Source organism: Oncorhynchus clarkii, chromosome 5 (assembly GCF_045791955.1).
Source record: "Oncorhynchus clarkii lewisi isolate Uvic-CL-2024 chromosome 5, UVic_Ocla_1.0, whole genome shotgun sequence".
Classification (NCBI taxonomy): Eukaryota; Metazoa; Chordata; class Actinopteri; order Salmoniformes; family Salmonidae; genus Oncorhynchus; species Oncorhynchus clarkii.
In genome coordinates this window covers 79,538,329-79,556,921 of record NC_092151.1, presented here as the reverse complement: position 1 = coordinate 79,556,921, position 18,593 = coordinate 79,538,329, and the positions used below count along the sequence as shown (strand labels likewise).

General features: G+C 42.1%; 1 protein-coding gene across 5 annotated transcripts in view; it reads right to left on the bottom strand.

Annotated features, from left to right (window-relative positions):
• LOC139409418 (exocyst complex component 2-like) overlaps positions 1-16,527 on the bottom strand; it is a 96,231-nt gene extending 79,704 nt beyond the window's left edge. The window contains exons 1-2 of one of the 5 annotated variants that reach the window (XM_071154558.1): positions 16,446-16,524; positions 6,658-6,740 (exon numbers count right to left, since the gene is read on the bottom strand). The gene's annotated coding sequence lies outside the window, so the exon portion shown is untranslated. Of the gene's footprint in view, positions 1-6,657; positions 6,741-15,420; positions 15,688-16,445 lie in introns of those variants that run through there. The other 4 variants (XM_071154557.1, XM_071154556.1, XM_071154560.1 and 1 more) reach the window with 4 other exon arrangements.
• Positions 16,528-18,593: the final 2,066 nt, after the last annotated feature.

Genomic DNA, 18,593 nt, shown 5'->3' with positions numbered 1-18,593 from the left:
CACGTAACACGGATATTAGTCTAATACAGAAACCAAGAGACATAAAAACAGCTGTAATATGTACAGCACAGCTATAGGCTCATGTGTTATTATTTATAAGCATGTATGAACCTTTATAATGTTTTATTATGCAGACTAGAATATCTTAAAAGGCTTATATTTAAAAGAGTTTCACAGTGAAGGCTATAATGTCTACAAACACAGGAGGACATGAGGGTGCTGGTAGGAGCTCTGACCGGACTAAGAGAGAGAGAAAGGGGGGGAGGAAAGGAGGAATGTAAACCTCAGAGAGCAGGATAAATAAAGCTGCTCTCCCTCATCGATTCCACATAGCCTAACCTACACAACGTGTGTGTTTGTGTAAGACACCGAATAGCTAGCCCTACCCTAATATATCTAGAGGGTGCATGTGTGTGTGTAGGCCATGTAACCGCAGTGGAGGCTCCTCAGAGGACGAAGGGGAGGACCATCCTCTTCAGTGAATTTGAATCATTTATTTAATCATTTTTAGATAAAACTTTACTGAACAAAAATATAAAACGCAACAATTTCAATGATTTTACCGAGTTACAGTTCATATAAGGACATCAGTCAACTGAAATAAATTCAATAGGTCCAAATCTATGGATTTCACATGACTGTGCAGGAACGCAGCCTGGGAGGGCATAGGCCCACCCACTTGGGAGCCAGTTCCACCTACTGTGGAGCCAGGCCCAGCCAATCAGAATGAGTTTTTTCCCACAAAAGGGCTTTATTACAGACAGAAATATTACTCAGTTTAATCAGCTGTCTGGATGGCTGGCCTCATATGATCCTGCAAATGAAGAAGCTGGATGTGGAGGTTCTGGGCTGCTGTAACACATGGTCTGCGGTTGAGGCCAGTTGGACGTACTGCCAAATCCTCTAAAACGACATTGGAAGTGGCTTATGGTATAGAAATGAACATTCAATTCTATGACAACAGCTCTGGTGGACATTTCTGCAGTCAGCATGCCAATTGCACACTCCCTCAAATCTTGAGCCATCTGTGGCATTGTGTTACGTGACAAAGCTGCACATTTTATAGAGGCCTTTTATTGTCCCCAGCACAAGGTGCACCTGTGTAATGATCATGCTGTTTAATCAGCTTCTTGATATTCCATACCTGTCAGGTGGATGGATTATCTTGGTAAAGAAGAAATATTCATAACAAGGATGTGCACAAAATGTGAGAGAAATAAGCTCTTAGTGCCTATGGATCTTTTAATTCAGTTCATGAAACATTGGACCAACACTTTACATGATGCATTTAAATTTTTTGTTCAGTATATTCACGTCACAAAATAACTGATTAAAACACAATGTTTTGCAATGAAGGTCTACAGTACCCTCAACAGCACTCTGTAGGGTAGCACCATGGTGTAGCCGGAGGACAGATCGTTTCCGTCTTCCTCTGAGTACATTCTTCAATACAAAACCTAGGAGGCTCATGGTTCTCACCCTCTTACACAGTAATTATGATAACTTCCGGAAGGACGTCCTCCAACGTATCAAAGCTCTTGCAGCATGAACTGGCATGTTTTCCACCCAATCAAAATATCAAATAATTAATATTGTACTGAAAGCATAAACTACAGCTAGCTAGCACTGCAGTGCATAACATCTGGTGAGTAGTTGAACAATTAACAAATGAATTTGTTTCCCGCGTCCCTGAAGACGCGGGAAAGAGGCAGAGAGGCAGCTAGCTATATTTCAGTGTCTTTTTTTCAATTTCATTTACTTAGCTAGCGAACGCAGCTAGTTAGTTTAGCCTACTCAAACACCCGGCTCAAACAGAGAGGGATGCTAGCTAGCTATGGCTATCCAACACTGAACTCTTCCAAGGTTTTATTAACTGATTGCCTTCGGTGCCCACCAGTGTAACTGCTAAACATGGTTAAGCATGTTATTGCTCTGCAATTCACAGTGAGTGCATAGGGGAGAGTGGGGCTGAATGTAACACCGGTCAATTGTAGGGTAACTTGGGGTAGAACGCAACTACCTCAAAATCATTTTTTGGAAGTGACTTAGATAATATTTTTTGTAGATCAAGAGTAGTGGCAACCAGAGAAAGTGTTGGGGGGAAAACTTGTGACATGAAGTGGTTTCTGTGAGAAGTACAGGCTGGGTGCGTGTTACCCCGGGTGGAAAGTTACACCAACAGGTAGGCCTACATTATAATCACTGTGCAAGTTTTTGGGGACATAAAATGTATCAATAGGACAATATCTAGTTACAATATCACATTTGGGATCTGGCTAATGATTAGCCCAATTGGGTCAATGCTCCAGCCTATTTATTTGCACTTTGCTGCATCAGTTGGGCAACAGGTTATAATGTTTATTGCTAAAAGCTTACCTGTTCATATGGACCATGCATAGGCTATATACATGGCCCAATTTGTTAAAATAATTTAAACAAATAATTTTATCAATGTGCTATTGGGCTCATTTCTGGAGTTGGAAATTATATATTAGATGGTGTCAGCATACATATTTTCAGTCATTTTGGAGTAGAATGTCCCTTTAAAAAGTCACCAGAACTGAGCTTCTCAATCCCCCCCACCTTTAACACCCCTCCGCAACCTTTTCCCCCCACTGTCACTCACAGAACAAACACCAATCATCACCGTAGAGATGATATGCCAGCGTGGAAGAGAAACAGCTAAAAAAATAAAATCTTCATAAAATGTGAAACTGTTTAGAATTTTATAAATTAAAATGGAGGAAAATATACTTGAGGAGGTCTAAAAAGCCTGTAGAACAAGTGGTGTCCAATACATTTTTCATCACAGATGTGTGTTAATAAATAGGTGCCAGGTCTGGTTGAGGTTGAACAACCTTACCTCTCTGTAACCACTTTGCTTTCTAACACTAAAGCCAAAACACGTTCTCTACAAACAAGGCAGGAGCTCACACGGAACACAGCAGCAACAAGGGAACCAACGGTGACGCAGCATCATCATCTCAGTGTACATTTTTTGATAAACTCAACAAGTTTAATAAGGCGAAGTTTACAAAAAATACAACATGTAAAAAATGTTTAAAAACACTCCTTCAAAATTAATCAGCACATTCACAAAAGCACACATCCAACCACTCCAGAGTGGCACCTAGCTAGCTACACACACAGAATGATAGAACAGCAGTTCTACTAGGCTATAATCGGAGTTGACACACACTACAGGGTGGCACCTAGCTAGCTACACACACAGAATGATAGAACAGCAGTTCTACTAGGCTATAATCTGAGTTCACACACACACACACACACACTACAGAGATGGCGGTCTGATAACTCAAAGGGGATGTAGGACTAACTCATGCAGCCTAATCTAACCTCCGCTGCAGTGTGCTTGTCAGAGGTTATCTAGGGGCAGGGGATCTGACATGGAGAAGATAAGAGGCTAACAGGCCTTAAACAAGCGCCTCGTATGTCGTTCATCAAGCCCATATCTTTAGAAGGGGAGTTTGAATGGAGGGGGCAGTGGGGAATATAGGGGTTAGTCTGTCTTCTTCTGCACAAAATGTCTACAACTGTTGTGTTTCCTCAACAGGAGTGGTTCTATCCCCATCTTGTGTACACACACACACAGGCTAGGAAGAATGACAGCTCTGCTCGGTTGCATGCGAGGGGCCCGAGCTGGCGCTGTGTGGTCTCTGTGTATGTGAGAGAGTGTGTGAGATCTGTGCTGAGGGATCTGTGCTGCGGAGTGGAGGGGTCTGGGCAGTGTGTGTGTGTGTGTGGTCTGGCTGTGTGGTCTCTGGCTCGGGCCTGGGGAGAGCATGCTGACGGCTGGGATGAGAAAAGAGCGCTGTGTTTACTTTACTCTGGGGGCCATGCATGGACACGGGAACAGTGCCCAGACCCCTCCACTCTGTAACACACACACACACAGACAGAGCACGGAGGCTCTTGCACGAGCCACACGTCACAAGCTAGTGGAACAACCCTGTCAGTGACAATTGAGGCATAGATGTTACATTTTGAATAAACATTTTATGTAGGACTACGTCCATTATATTGACCAAGCTCTTAGATATGACAGGAGCAGAAACAAAACTAAGCTGTATCAAAATGAACTCCAGAATAGGAATGCCTATTCAGGTTTCACTAGGTTATTGTTCATTGCCATGAGTCATACTGTTACTGAAAAAATGTGGGGAAAAAAAAAACAGGTAAGCTAAGCAACAGTATTTGCATGACTGCACTGCAGATTGTTTTACAGCATTGTGTGTTTATTAGTTCTACAAAAATCCTCTAGGGGGCACTAAAGGACCCTCTTTGGAAAGCCTACAATAAACCACCTGAAAATCAAGTAGGCTAGAGACTGCACACAGTACATTAATAACAATTAAAGTCATATAAAAAGGCAGTTAAGGACTGCTCTCTCCTGTTCTCTCTGCCGGTTTCTTCTTAACATTCTCGTGGTTTATCCTGTGTTTATACAACGGGTGGGTCTAATCCTGGAAGCTGATTCGTTAAAAACGCATTCCAACCGATATCTATTCCACAAGTTTACGTTGAAATGCCTATTTACTCGGTTCCATCTCACTGCGCAATCCACTGTCTCAGCAGCCCAGCCAGACAATTTATAAACGTGATCTCTAATGTAAAAAGCATCTAGACATTATCTCCCATTTCTTTTAGACTAGCATTTGGTTTCAATAACGGAGATTTGTATAAACCTTGCCATCTGTCTCTCTGACATTTGCAACATTGAATTTCAATACCGAAACAATCTCCAGCAGTCCCATAGTAATGAACGTGTACGGAGTCGGGAGGAGACAGACAGGCAGCGTTTCTCAGACAGTCGAAATCATGAATCAGCATCATTTTTATGGACATATAAAAAGAAATGTCAATAGAAAACCCGTCAAAGGAAACAAAATGCTAGTTTGCAGTCTTTCCCACTTCAGATTGAAGTGACCATGTTAACTGTGTTGGTGTTGTGTTAGCTGTGTTGGTGTTGTGTTAGCTGTGTTGTTGGCTAGCTCCTCTGAACAACAGTGTCCTGATGAAAGAGCACATTTTCTATGCCAGGTGAAATCACGCATCATTAGCTCATTTATGGATGTAGCCAACTACAATGTCACTAGAAAACAGCTTAAACAAATGCAAATGTAGATACTTTGTTGTTATTCTGGCTGCACTGTTTGACGTGACTGTAAGTTAGCTGTAGTTGGCTAGCTAGCAAGCAAGGCATAAGAACGTTGCCAGCCAGTAGTATGGCAATAGAACATTTAGAATGAACAACTGGGTCGCGTTTATAGATACAGAACCGATAAAACGAACGAGCTGACTTGGGTAGCAACCTTAGATTTGTGTCGGGACTATATCTTGTGGAAGGATGAAATAGTATGAATAAATTAATCAAAATAAAGTTAATGAAAATATGTAAATCAATATTTGAATATGTTGGTAAAACATCCATAATGTGGCCAATGAGTAGGAAGATGTTTGATAATTAAGTGATAATCAACACCCGTGCCCAATATCCTCCAAACACCGGCTGCTAGGGTATCATCAATTAATTATCAAACATCTTCCTACTCATTGACCACATTACGGATCCAGAAGCATTGTCTCGCTATACATTGACATTGTTTACATTTAAGTCATATAGCAGATGCTCTAATCCACATAGAAAGATGTTTTACCTAGTCGGCTCAGGGATTAGAACCAGCAACCATTCAGTTACTGGCCCAATGCTCTTAACCGCTAGGCTACCTGCCGCCCTAGGCAACACCTCCCAGTCTACGTCTCGCTCTCTCTCCCTCAGTGCCGTTGTTCTAATTGGGCTAAAATGGCAGGTTTGTTTTACTTGGAAAGGGACTTATAAACAGAGTGACTGCCCCTATATTTGGTAGCTCTGTCACACTAGATCCTACTAGGTCTTGATAAGCAACAGAAACAGAGCTAACAAGCCCAGGGAGAAAGGAGCTCTCTGGTTAGGGAAGACTGCATGTAGCCCAAGTAATGTCCCAAATGGCACCATATTCCTAATAGAGTGGACTACTATTGACCAGATCTCTATGGTAGTGCACTAGCATATAGTGAGTTGGGTGCCATTTGTGACACAACCGTTGTATGGTCTGAATATGAGAAATAGCTTTTTTCATAGGAAGTATTTTATACGGTATATTTATATTTAAGAACAGATGAAAACCATATAGGACTATGCCCTAGGACATTTGCACACTTCAAATAATATACCCCACACCCACACACGATCCCAGGACACTGTTCTGTTTTAGAAAGACGCTAAGGAGAGCAAATAAGTGTATTGTGATATATATATATTTAACACAACCTAGGATGCATGCACTAACAAACCCACACACAAGCCAGCATTTAAGCACACACAGCATGCCCACACACACACTTCCCAGGCAGTGTGAGTGTTGATCATCTGTCTGTCATATGGTCCCCCCTCTGAGAGTTTGTCTGGGTTTTAGGGGTTTGGCTGATTTTCCCCTGCTGTTTAGGTTAATGAACTGGACAGGAGGAAAGGTTCTGGGGAGAGCAGAGGGCCGAGAGGGGGATAGCAGCAGCTTGACAGGGGGGTGATTTCACTTACTGCTCCCAAACGTAGACCTTAAGTGGTTTATTTAAGTCATCTTATTACTAAACTTTGACTTACTACTTCCAGCATGTGTCCCTTTCATCCCTCCTCATCTCTCTCTACTGCTACAGAAGGACTGAGTCACTGTGAGAAGAACCTGGGGGGTAGAGAGGGTGGTCAGAGAGATGTCCCCTTGGTTGTCAGGGGTGATATCCCTACTGGAGACGGCAATGGGCTGAGTTTACGAACTGAGCTTGTTAAGGAAATCCTGATGTTAGCTCATGTTACACACAACTGGCCTGCCTATTCTGAATTAGACAGATAGTATGTAGTATAGTGGTCCACTTCGCTCTGATCTGAGCTCTATGTATTGTACTGTTTCTCATATCCCCAAGTAGGAGTGATTGACAGGTGAGAGGGGGTTAGGTGTATGTTCTGTGTGATGGTCTGGACTAGGGGCACAAAGGAACCCTTTCAGACATCTCCGTCTGCCCCCCACACCGCCATGCCTGCCCACCACACCGTCACCCCTGCCTGCCTCCCCATCAGCGCTGCTACCACTAAGCCTCCCCAGTACCCCATACTAACACTCTCCTCAGCCCCCCAACATTACACAAACACCAGATTCCATCAAAGATTCCCCTCAGTCTGAATGCACAGAGCTGGCCAAACATCCTGGCCCTGGTATGACCGGCTCTGATCTCTGATCTGACAGGCCAGCGATTTAAGAAACCATTCCTCACTCAAAACTCACACCAGAACTCATACAGATTGCTTTGAACTGGCCCTCAGTGGCAGACTGGCAGGGGACAGATAGAACACTGCCAAGTATTTCACAGACAGCATCAGTTAGGCTACACTCTCTCTGATGTGTGCATTAAAGAAAAAAATAATGGGATCAAATAAGTTTCAGAAGACTGACAACAAGGCTCATACATAGGCTAGTTTTATTTTGAATCAAATGTTACATTTTGATAAGGCAGGAATCGATTACAAATAGACAACTTTAAATCAGCACTATTGTGTAAAACAAACAACCAAATAATCTGACTCGTAATATGTTGTCATTGCAGTGCCATTTATGTTTTTGGGCAGACAGACATTTTTTGTTATCGAATATGTTGGCCAGTCAAGCCTTCCACAATGAGTCAGCACTTCTCAGCCAATCCCAACACAGGACAGTAAGAGGGTCCCGGAGAGGACTAGACCAGAGCCATCAGGCGTCTGGGTTTGGCTCTCTCCATCCCCTCTGTCTCCTCTCCCGTTTGTTATCCTTTGGCTGGCTCTGTTTGTCTGTTTGTTGGTCTGAAATGATATTTTTAAGATCTAACTTAAGCATAGGCACCAATTTCTCCTCTCAGAATCATGGATAAATAAACAGAACAGTGATATGTGGGCGTATGAATGCAGGCTGATGTTTGTAGAGGGTTTAAGATGTGGAGACAGAAAGCTACATAATGAGATGCTATGGGGAGACAGGGTTTAAACCTTGGTAATGCAGTGTCATAAGTACAGTAACTTTGTTTACATACAAAAACATGGATCATCACGATGAGCGTGAGAAAAAAATGTTCCTCACAGCAAACCACAGACTAGACCTATTAAACTGGACAATACCAAAACAGCTCCTTTAGCCTAAATTGCAAACAAACAGTGAATTGAGTGGTTCCTTCTGCTAGTGTATCATGTTATTAAAGGGTTATTACAGGGTGGTTACAGAGTTGTACCATGGCATTGATAAACACTGTTTCTGATTGGCTTGAAGGGCATTCTAGAGTGTGCATTATTTCCCGATAATGCACGGTAAATAGGCACGGTAGAATTCAATGGCTATAGTTCATTCTTACATGTTTTGTTTGAGCTGCTTTTGAAAGCAAAAGTCGAATTGAAAACATTATTGAGATCGTTGAATTAGATTTTTATAATAGCAAGCTAGGACTGCAAGTCTGTTTGTTTGGTTACCACAGCAACTACTGTAGCTATAGTAAACTTGCTAGCTACTTGTTGAACACATTTCTACCGGCAAATGAACACATTCTAGTGGAAAATGTGTTAAATTATAGCCATGGTATAAAAGGGATAATCAACTCGAGGTTCTATAAGTTCTCTAGAAAATAATGCAACGCCGTGAAAGGTCATTCCCACTCCGCTAGTACCTGTCCTGGAACACACCTTCCAAGTCGTTCATTATTATCATTAAGTTTGCCGATGAGTGGTAGGCCTGATCATCGACAATGTCGAGACAGCCTATAGGGAGGAGGTCAGAGACCTGGCCGTGTGGTGCCAGGACAACAACCTCTCCCTTAACGTGATCAAAACAAAGGAGATGATTGTGGACTACAGGAAAAAAAGAGGACCGAGCATGCCTCCATTCTCATCGACGGGGCTGCAGTGGAGCAGGTTGAGAGTGTCAAGTTCCTTGGTGTCCACATCACCAACAAACTACCATAGTCCAAACACACCAAGACAGTCGTGAAGAGGGCACAACAAAACCTATTCCCTCTCAGGAAACTGAAAAGATTTGGCATGGGTCCTCAGATCCTCAAAAGGTTCTACAACTGCACCATCGAGAGCATCCTGACTGGTTGCATCACTGACTGGTATGGCAACTGCTCGGCCTCCAACCGCAAGGCACTACAGAGGGTAGGGCGAACGGCCCAGTGCATCACTGGGGCTAAGATCTCTGCCATCCAGGACATCTATACCAGGCAGTGTCAGTGGAAGGTCCTAAAAATTGTTAAAGACTCCAGCCACCCTAGTCATAGACTGTTCTCTGTACTACCGCACGCAAGCGGTACCGGAGCGCCAAGTCTAGGCCCAAGAGGCTTCTACCCCCAAGCCATAAGACTCCTGAACACCGAATCAAATGGCTACTAGAGGTCAACCGATTAATTAGAATGGCCGATTAATTAGAATGGCCGATTAATTAGGGCCGATTTTACAATCGGTAATCTGCATTTTTGAACATCGATTATGGCAGATTACATTGCACTCCACGAGGAGACTGCGTGGCAGGCTAACTACCTGATACGCGAGTGTAGCAAGAAGCCAAGGTAAGTTGCTAGCTAGCATTAAATGTATCTTCTAAAAAACAATCTTAACATAATCACTAGTTAACTACACATGGTTGATGATACTACTAGTTTATCTACCTTGTCCTGCGTTGCATATAATCGATGCGGTGCCTGTTAATTTATCATTGAATCACAGCCTACTTCACCAAACGGGTGATGATTTAACAAGTGCATTCGCAAAAAAAGCACTGTCGTTGCACCAATGTACCTAACCATAAACATCAATGCCTTTCTTAAAATCAATACACAAGTATATATTTTTAAACCTGCATATTTAGTTAATATTACCTGCTAACATGAATGACTTCTAACTAGGGAAATTGTGTCACTTCTCTTGCGTGCAAGCAGAGTCAGGGTATATGCAGCAGTTTGGGCCGCCTGGCTCGTTGCGATCTGTGTGAAGACCATTTCTTCCTAACAAAGACCGTAATTAATTTCCCAGAATTGTACATAATTATGACATAACATTGAAGGATGTACAATGTAACAGCAATATTTAGACTTAGGGATGCCACCCGTTAGATAAAATACGGAACAGTTCCGTATTTCACTGAAAGAATAAACGTTTTGTTTTCGAAATGATAGTTTCCGGATTTGACCATATTAATGACCTAAGGCTCGTATTTCTGTGTGTTCTAATATTATAATTAAGTATATGATTTGATATTTGACAGAGCAATCTGACTGAGCGGTGGTAGGCAGCAGCAGGATCGTAAGCATTCATTCAAACAGCACTTTCCTGCATTTGCCAGCAGCTCTTCGCTGTGCTTCAAGCATTGCGCTGTTTATGACTTCAAGCCTATCAACTCCCGAGATTAGACTGGCAAAACTATAGTGCCTATAAGAACATCCAATAGTCAAAGGTATATGAAATACAAATGGTATAGAGAGAAATAGTCCTATAATTCCTATAACTACAACGTAAACCTTCTTACCTGGGAATATTGAAGACTCACGTTAAAAGGAACCACCAGCTTTCATATGTTCTCATGTTCTGAGCAAGGAACTTAAACGTTAGCTTTTTTACATGGCAAATATTGCACTTTCACTTTCTTCTCCAACACTTTGTATTGCATGATTTAAACCAAATTGAACATGTTTCATTATTTATTTGTGACTACATTTATTTAATTGATGTATTATATTAAGTTCAAATAAAAGTGTCCATTCAGTGTTGTTGTAATTGTCATATATATATATAAAAATCGGACGATCGGTATCGGCTTTTTTTGGTCCTCCAATAATCGGTATCAGCGTTTATAAATCATAATCGGTCGACCTCTAATGGCTACCCAGACTATTTGCATTGCTGCCCCCCCCCCCCCCCCCTCCCCCTCCCCTCTACATATTACCTCAACTAACCGGTGCCCCCGCACATTGACTCTGTACCGGTACCCCCCTGCATATAGTCTCACTATTGTTATTTTACTGCTGCTCTTTAACTACTTGTTACTTTTATTTCTTATTCATATATTTTTTTTAAACTGCATTGTTGGTTAGGGGCTCGTAAGTAAGCATTTCACTGTAAGGTCTACTACACCTATTGTATTCGGCACATGTGACGAATACAATTTGATTCAATTATTTTCCATAGAACGCATAGCCCCTCGTTATTATCCCTTATTACTGTGTTATTACTGTTTTAGAGGTTTTTAAAGGGTTATTACTGTGTTATCACCCATCCCTCTCCCAGAATCCAGTGTGGTCTGTCCTGGACTACCCTGTAGTCTGAATGGGTCTGGGAACTGACCCAAGGACTGTGAAAACCAATGGCCAACAAACAAGTCTGTCAGCAGGGGGGACTGAAAGAGGGGAAAGAGTGGCTACCAGCCAGGTGGGGAAGAGGGGGAGAAAAGGAATGACAGAGGTGAGACAGAAGTGCCACTGACTCCAAAAACATAACCCTTCACTCACACTCAGCGTAACTACTCAAAAAGACTGTATGAGAGGGGCTGGCCAGCAGGTGGGGGGGAGTGGAGAGAGAGGAGAGAGAAGTGCCACTCCAAAAACATTGCCCCCATCAACCCACCCACCCCTGCTGTAACCGCTCTGCTTCAACCACCCCTGGCTTAATCCTAAAGCAGCAACCACTGCTGAGAAAATGCCACAAAAATATAACCCGCTGTCGAGCATTCCACCAAAACAAACAAACAGGGGCCGTCCGGCCCACCCAACATTTCCAATTAGAGCCCTGTGAGGGGGCAGGAAACGTCCCTGTGTTCTCCCCAGGGAGCAGGGTGGGGGTCAAGGGTGAGGTACGGGGGTCCTAAATTATCCAACCACAGAGAGACAGAGACAGCTTAGCACTGATTTCCTGTGACATGCTATGTGTCAACTAGGGATGCACGATATATTGGTGAATCGGCCGATATTAGCTACAAATGACAACATCGGTATCGGCCCGATGTCAAGTTTAACGCCGATGTTAAAAACCAATGTCAAAGCTACAGTGCATACCTATATCGAAGGTACAGGAAGTAATGACGCCACGTAAAATTTAGCGCTACACGGGCAACACAGCATTCCTAACCTAGCCCACAATGTCTGCTGTGTGGATCGAGCAGTCAACAAGTCGAGCAGTCATTTGAAAGAGTACAAACATTTCAGCCGTTCTCTGTCATAGGTGATGTTGGCTTTCGCAGACTGGTCGAGCACTGGTACACACTACCAAGTGCGCTATTTTTCCAGATGTTACACAGTAATACCGTCACTGCTATTTGCTTCACAACATACATACTATAGAACGCTGTTTGGGTTTTTGCATGTCAAAAAAGATACAGTTGCACTGTCAAAACTTCTACAAACAAGCAAACACCGCCCATGAATGATGTGTTTACAATATCACGTTGGTAATAAACCATACATTTGTTTGACTGCAACTTCAGGGGTAGCTAGATTTAGCTTGGTACCTAGCTAGCACCAATTCAACCAGCCTGAAAACCATGACCAGTAGAAACTGCAGTCATTTTCATTATTCTTAGCAATGATTTAGGAATCCTTGTGAGTAAGTACTAGCTAGGTTGCCACTTGTTGTTCGCCTATTGAAATTGACCTTCAGTTCATGAAAATAAATAGCTATCCAGCTACTTAACCCTGTTGCCCAAAGCTAACGTTATAAGCAACCAGCTAGCTTCCTTCTGCTCGTGAGGCTCGACCGGACCGGGTTATGTGTTGTGAAGCTAGCCACAATAAGGATTAGGCACAATAGTGGAATTTGCGGTTTGCCTTCAAAATAAAAGTATGACATTGACAATTGAACTGTCTTATAAATTAGGGTTATTTTACATGATGACACCTAGCGAGATAGTGAGCTAGCTAACTATAGCAACTGAAATAGATTATGACGTTTTGCTATATTTTTGTAGAAAAACATTGTTTGCATCCATGAGCTAGCTAGCTTTTTTAATGACCAGCACTGTAGGTGCGCGAGACGACTTTACCAGCATCATAGCATATGAAATACGAGTGATAGTGTAATCAATGTGTAACAACTACATTAAATGTATGAACGCGTTAATTTATTATTTGACATGCAGTCATAGTCAGATCCTGATTGATCAACAAGCTTATTTGACACGTTATAGTGTTATTTGACACGCAAAGACCCAAACGGCGTTCCATAATAATCCTGGTTGAGAATGAAACGACTGAACAAATGAACAACAAAACTGCAGTAAGTAAGTAAGTGAGTGAAAGCAAGTAAGTGAAAGAAATAGGTTTTGATTAGGTTTTACTGGTAATGGGGACATACGTAAATGCCAACAAAATAACTTTTTGGTCATTGTGGTGTGTGTGGGTGTAACCTTTATTTAACTAGGCAAGTCAGTTAAGAACAAATTCTTATTTACAATGAAGGTGCGGACGACGCTGGGCCAATTGTGCGCCGCCCTATGGGACTCCTAATCACAGCTGGATGTGATAAAGTCTGGATTCGAACCAGGGACTGTAGTGATGCCTCTTGCACTGAGATGCAGTGCCTTAGACCGCTGCATCCATGTGTGTGTGTTAATTATTTAACTGTACTAGAATACTTAAAAGACCGTTAAAATCTGTATAGGTATTTTTGGCAATGAAAATATTGAATATCGGTATCAGCCAAAAATGTAATATCAGTGCATCACTAGTGTCAACCACAGAATGTTACACACACAGCGTAAAGGTTTAGAAAATATTCAGTAATTACTAAGAAAGGTTTTACATTTTGGGGGAATTTCAAAAAATCATTACAAAAATAATACATTAACTGAGAGGCCTGCACACCCACCCACACAACGCAATAATTCAGATCCTTTAACAAAGCTGAAAGGAGAACCACAAGAATACCATACCTATATTACTGTTAGTCTTCATTTTCCAGTTGATGTTAAACATACTGTATTCCTAGGTGTGATAACAGGACATGGCTTGAGTCTCATTAAGTTTGTGATACCTTAAGCTGTCGACCAGCAAGGGAAAGAGCTGCCTGTGCAGTCTCTCTCCCTCCCTCCCTCCCCCTCTCTCTCTCTCCCCCCAATGCTCCAGCTGAAACAGCACACAGTGTACAACACGCGAGGACACACACACAGCAACAAGGGTCTGTGCTTTGACCTTTCATTTCTGAGGGTGACACAGCAGAGGTAATGTTCCTCTACCAATAAGAAGACCCCTCAACACTGATCCAACATGAAAAATGTGGCGCTCTGATATATTAAGGCAGCTGCTTGCCTATTTGACACGCTTAGGCCTACATCATTTAGATGATATCTAAGCTTAAAATCTTACAACAAAACTTTTTTTTTTAAACTTACCAGTAACTTACATAAATGTAGGCTTCTGCCAAGTCTCATTTAGATCAGAAGTCTGTTAAAGTAGTTAAAAATTGATCCAAGGAGACTAAAGACATAATTGTTATGTTAGCGCTAGGCTCTGTATGCTATAGTTTCAAAACACTGACCTTCTAGCTACCAATTATGGATGATTGAGAACACAGAAATATGCTGCTGTATCAGTGCAGAAGGATCATCTACCAAATGTCAATCACTAAAATCATGCCAATCAGGGTTGGTGGCTGTGCAGAGGCCAGGACAGTGCCTAAGAGCCTGACATGATTCGCCTGCCCTATCTGATGGGGTGTAATCATGCAGTAACTGGCCATAATGAAAGACAAACAGCTCTACAGTGTGGGCTCAGCCTAACTACACTCTGATGCAAGCAAACATTTTTATAATGATAATTTCACATTCTCAACATACTTCTATTGTTGTCATTTCCATGAATAGCAAATCATACAAGTAAGCTTGGAGAACACACACACAAACAGTAACACTTCAGCTACACTACACGCGTTGCCATCAATGTGACGTTCTATCTGCTACATAGTAACCCACCAAATTCAACTTTATTTCTCATTATTCGGCGTAAAGCAAGCAGTATAGCAGCTGTCATTAATTTCAAAGGAAGCATTCCCTCAATGGCTGGTGGCAATGCCGGGCTCCCGATGGCTTATTGAGGTCAATAAAACAAAACAACAAGGGGAAATGGCTATTGGTTTGACAAGCCACTGTTTCCATTCTATCCTGCAGAGCTCCTCTACATCTGCCTCTGCAGAGTCAAATTTACACGTATAGCCCAAACAGTGTATATTTCATGAGATTGGCATTACATAGGCCTATGCATAAACATCAGACTGTTACCGTGGTTACCCCATGGAAATTCTGTCTGAAAGAAGTCGCCCTAAAAAAGACTACAATCCAGAATGTTGAATAAAATGATATTGACACTTACTTTACCTATTGTCTGTGCTGTTGGTCCTTTTGACGGTAGGAAGTGGAGATACAATATCCACAGTAAAGTATTGTTTACCTGAGTTTTTGCGGCACCGGTTTGTATCAATCTTTGTATTCAATCTCTTGACGCATTGCACGTGATGCACAATATGTAAACAATAGTCGAATATAACCGAAAGTTGTGACCAAAGCACTTTCCCTCGCAATCAGCTGAAAGTACTTGTGATATTTGCCAGCTGATTGCATGCAACAACGTTTGGTCTGTAGTACGGTTAAGCTCGGGCAAGTGTTTTGTCGCATGCGAATCACTTCAGAATAGTAAACACAAAACCGGAAATTCAAACCGCCGTACTGAAAGTCGGGTTAATAACACGACACGAGGACAAAAACAGCTGACGACAGGTAAAGTAAGTTAAAATTACGTTTATTCAACATTCTGACTTGTAATTGGACTGTTCGGGAATGCTGAAGCCAACATGTTAGAGCAGGGATTCCCAAACGTTTTCACTCCCAGTAGGCAGGTAGATGAGTCAATGACCCCTTGAATGCGAAATCTGCGAAATCCGACTCTGTTTCGGGAGCATACGAAACAGGGAGGGTCCTATCTCAATTTGTCGAATATAAATTCTCGTTTTACTTGCAAAATCGACTAATGATTACATTCATATGAGCATGTCAACAGTTAAAGATGAGCAGGGTTGTTTTTTTTGACAGGTCAATTGACACATGAGCTAGCTAGGGCAACTAACGTTAATAGCTAAACATTTCTCAAGTTCGTTCGCTGTCAGCCAAAATACATAGACTCTTAACAACCATCAGACAAACATACATAGTAACGTGAGACCGTATTTCAATATGAAGCTGGACACTGTTAGCGAACTATCGAGTTGTCTAACGTTAGCTAGCTGGAAATGGAAACAATCTTCTGAACTCTCTCTGAAGCGATACGAACTAAGACCATGACAAATAGTTCATATTTGTGTCACATTTAGTTAAATACATAGATAAAATAGGGTAACTTACAATTAAGTGCTGTTGAAAGAAAAATCCCAGCTAACCTTTTCCGAAATCAACTTCCAGGTTGCCACTTCCTGCAACGACCAGTGACGATATCATCACGCACTCTACTTTGCATCCCCTCAAAGCATAAGCTCACAATAGCTGAGTTGAGTGAGTATAATATATATATATATATATATATATATATATATATATATATATATATGAACATGAAAATAATATAAACATGTTGGTTTGTGAACTGTCAACCTCTCCATCTTGCCACTAATAGCAGTGTTGGCCTGGGCCCAGTTCGCACAAACATAGCCTACTTTATTTTACCAAAAATTCTATAACCTGGAATATCTTTAAACCATTCTGTATTCATCTCTGCCATGATGTTTTATTTTGATCATAGACATAGCCCATAGTACCATTACATGACACATAAGTCATTGGACGAAGGCGTCTACTGTAAGGGGGAGTTTTGTTAAGAGCCGTCGCGGCTCGGTCAGAACATCAATACGCATTGCATGCGCTACGGTTTTGGAAGCATAAGGACCTTATCTAACATATCGGTTAGAAATAAAACAAAACTGTAAATTGATACATTCTTTATAGAGTTAGTGTTTCCATGCGGCCATATTTACATGTTACGGAGCTTGTTTACGGAAAACAGCCCGAAGACAGAGTAGACAACCTGTGCTAATACCTATCTGCGGAAGACAGACGGCACAAACATGTTGTCACTGAAACATACTGTCTGCTGCAACTGTTAAGACAGTGTTTATTTTGCATTGATGTGATAGAAAGTAGAAGGATTTATATTTCTAGAACCGTACCGCAATTAAGAATCGATTCACGTTTAGAGTATTTGGCTGTTTTGGCTTCCAGATCATATTTGCCCTTTAAACAGAACATGTAATGAATGTCCTTGGACTAAGAAGTAACGTTAGGCATTGCAGCTGCCGACGGACCAGTGGCGACGTGTCATTGAGACCCACCTGTTTAGCTAAAATAATTTTAAAAAAATAGCTCAACAGAGTCTCTGCTACACCTGCCCTGAATTACGTGTCACCACAGTCGGCAGTCCCATGCACTCTCGGCTGCAATGTCAAACAAGCCCTAGGTCTATGCTAGCCCAGCGTCATCGGGGTTAGGAGAGGGTTTGGCTGGCAGGGATGTCCTTATCTCATCGGGCTCTACCAACTCATTGTGGCGAGCTGGGTGCCTGCAAGCTGACCCCGATTGTCAGTTCGACAGTGTTAAGATAGCGCTGGAGAAGAAGGCAGATGTTTTACGTGATTGTATTTTTTTTTCGTTTTATTTGCAACTCTGACGAGCCCGACGCGAAGGATATACTGCTTCCTCGGGAACAGGCCCCGATCCCCGTGATCTGCATGAAGAGGAAGTGGAGAAAGAGGGGCCGAAGAGAGGGCTGCCTTCTGAGAATTCGTAAGCGATCGAATAAACCCCCCCTTCCCTCCATTCTGCTAGAAAACGTGCAATCCTTGGAGAATAAAATCGCTGAGTTACGTGGAAGATTAAACTACCAACCGGACATTAAAAACAGTAACATCTTATGCTTCATGGACTCGTTGCTGAACGACAACAATATCAACATACCTGGCTGGTTATACGATGTACCGGCAGGATAGAACAGCGGTGTCTGGTAAAACAAGAGGTGGTAAAACAAGAGGTGAGTTCAAGACAACTGGGAACTCGGATAAAACTAGCTCCGACTGGGAAAATACGTAAAATAATTTTGAGCGCTCATTCAACTCAGAATTCCAAGGTGGGACTCTTTCTAGAGCCCACAGGAAGGACCGCTTCACTACCTTCCTGTTCAAGTGAGCACAGCACAACAAGGTGAGTCCAAAAATCTATCGTATGCTGCTGCATAAATTATGTAATATGCCAGGGATATACTGTCTCTAAGAAAGTAATACTAAGTGTATGTTGTGTAGTAAGCTGTTAGTAGCCCATGTGCATCACCCTAATAATTTGGTCTCTTTCCTCCCTCATAACTTAGCCTACTGTTCTGACTTGATGGTGCACATATAGCCTGTTTTAGAGAAATGTAATCATCAAATATTGTAAGAGCTTTCATTGTCTGCTTCTATGCCCCCTTTATTTAGCCTACGGTTCTGATTTGGTGTACAGGGAGAATAC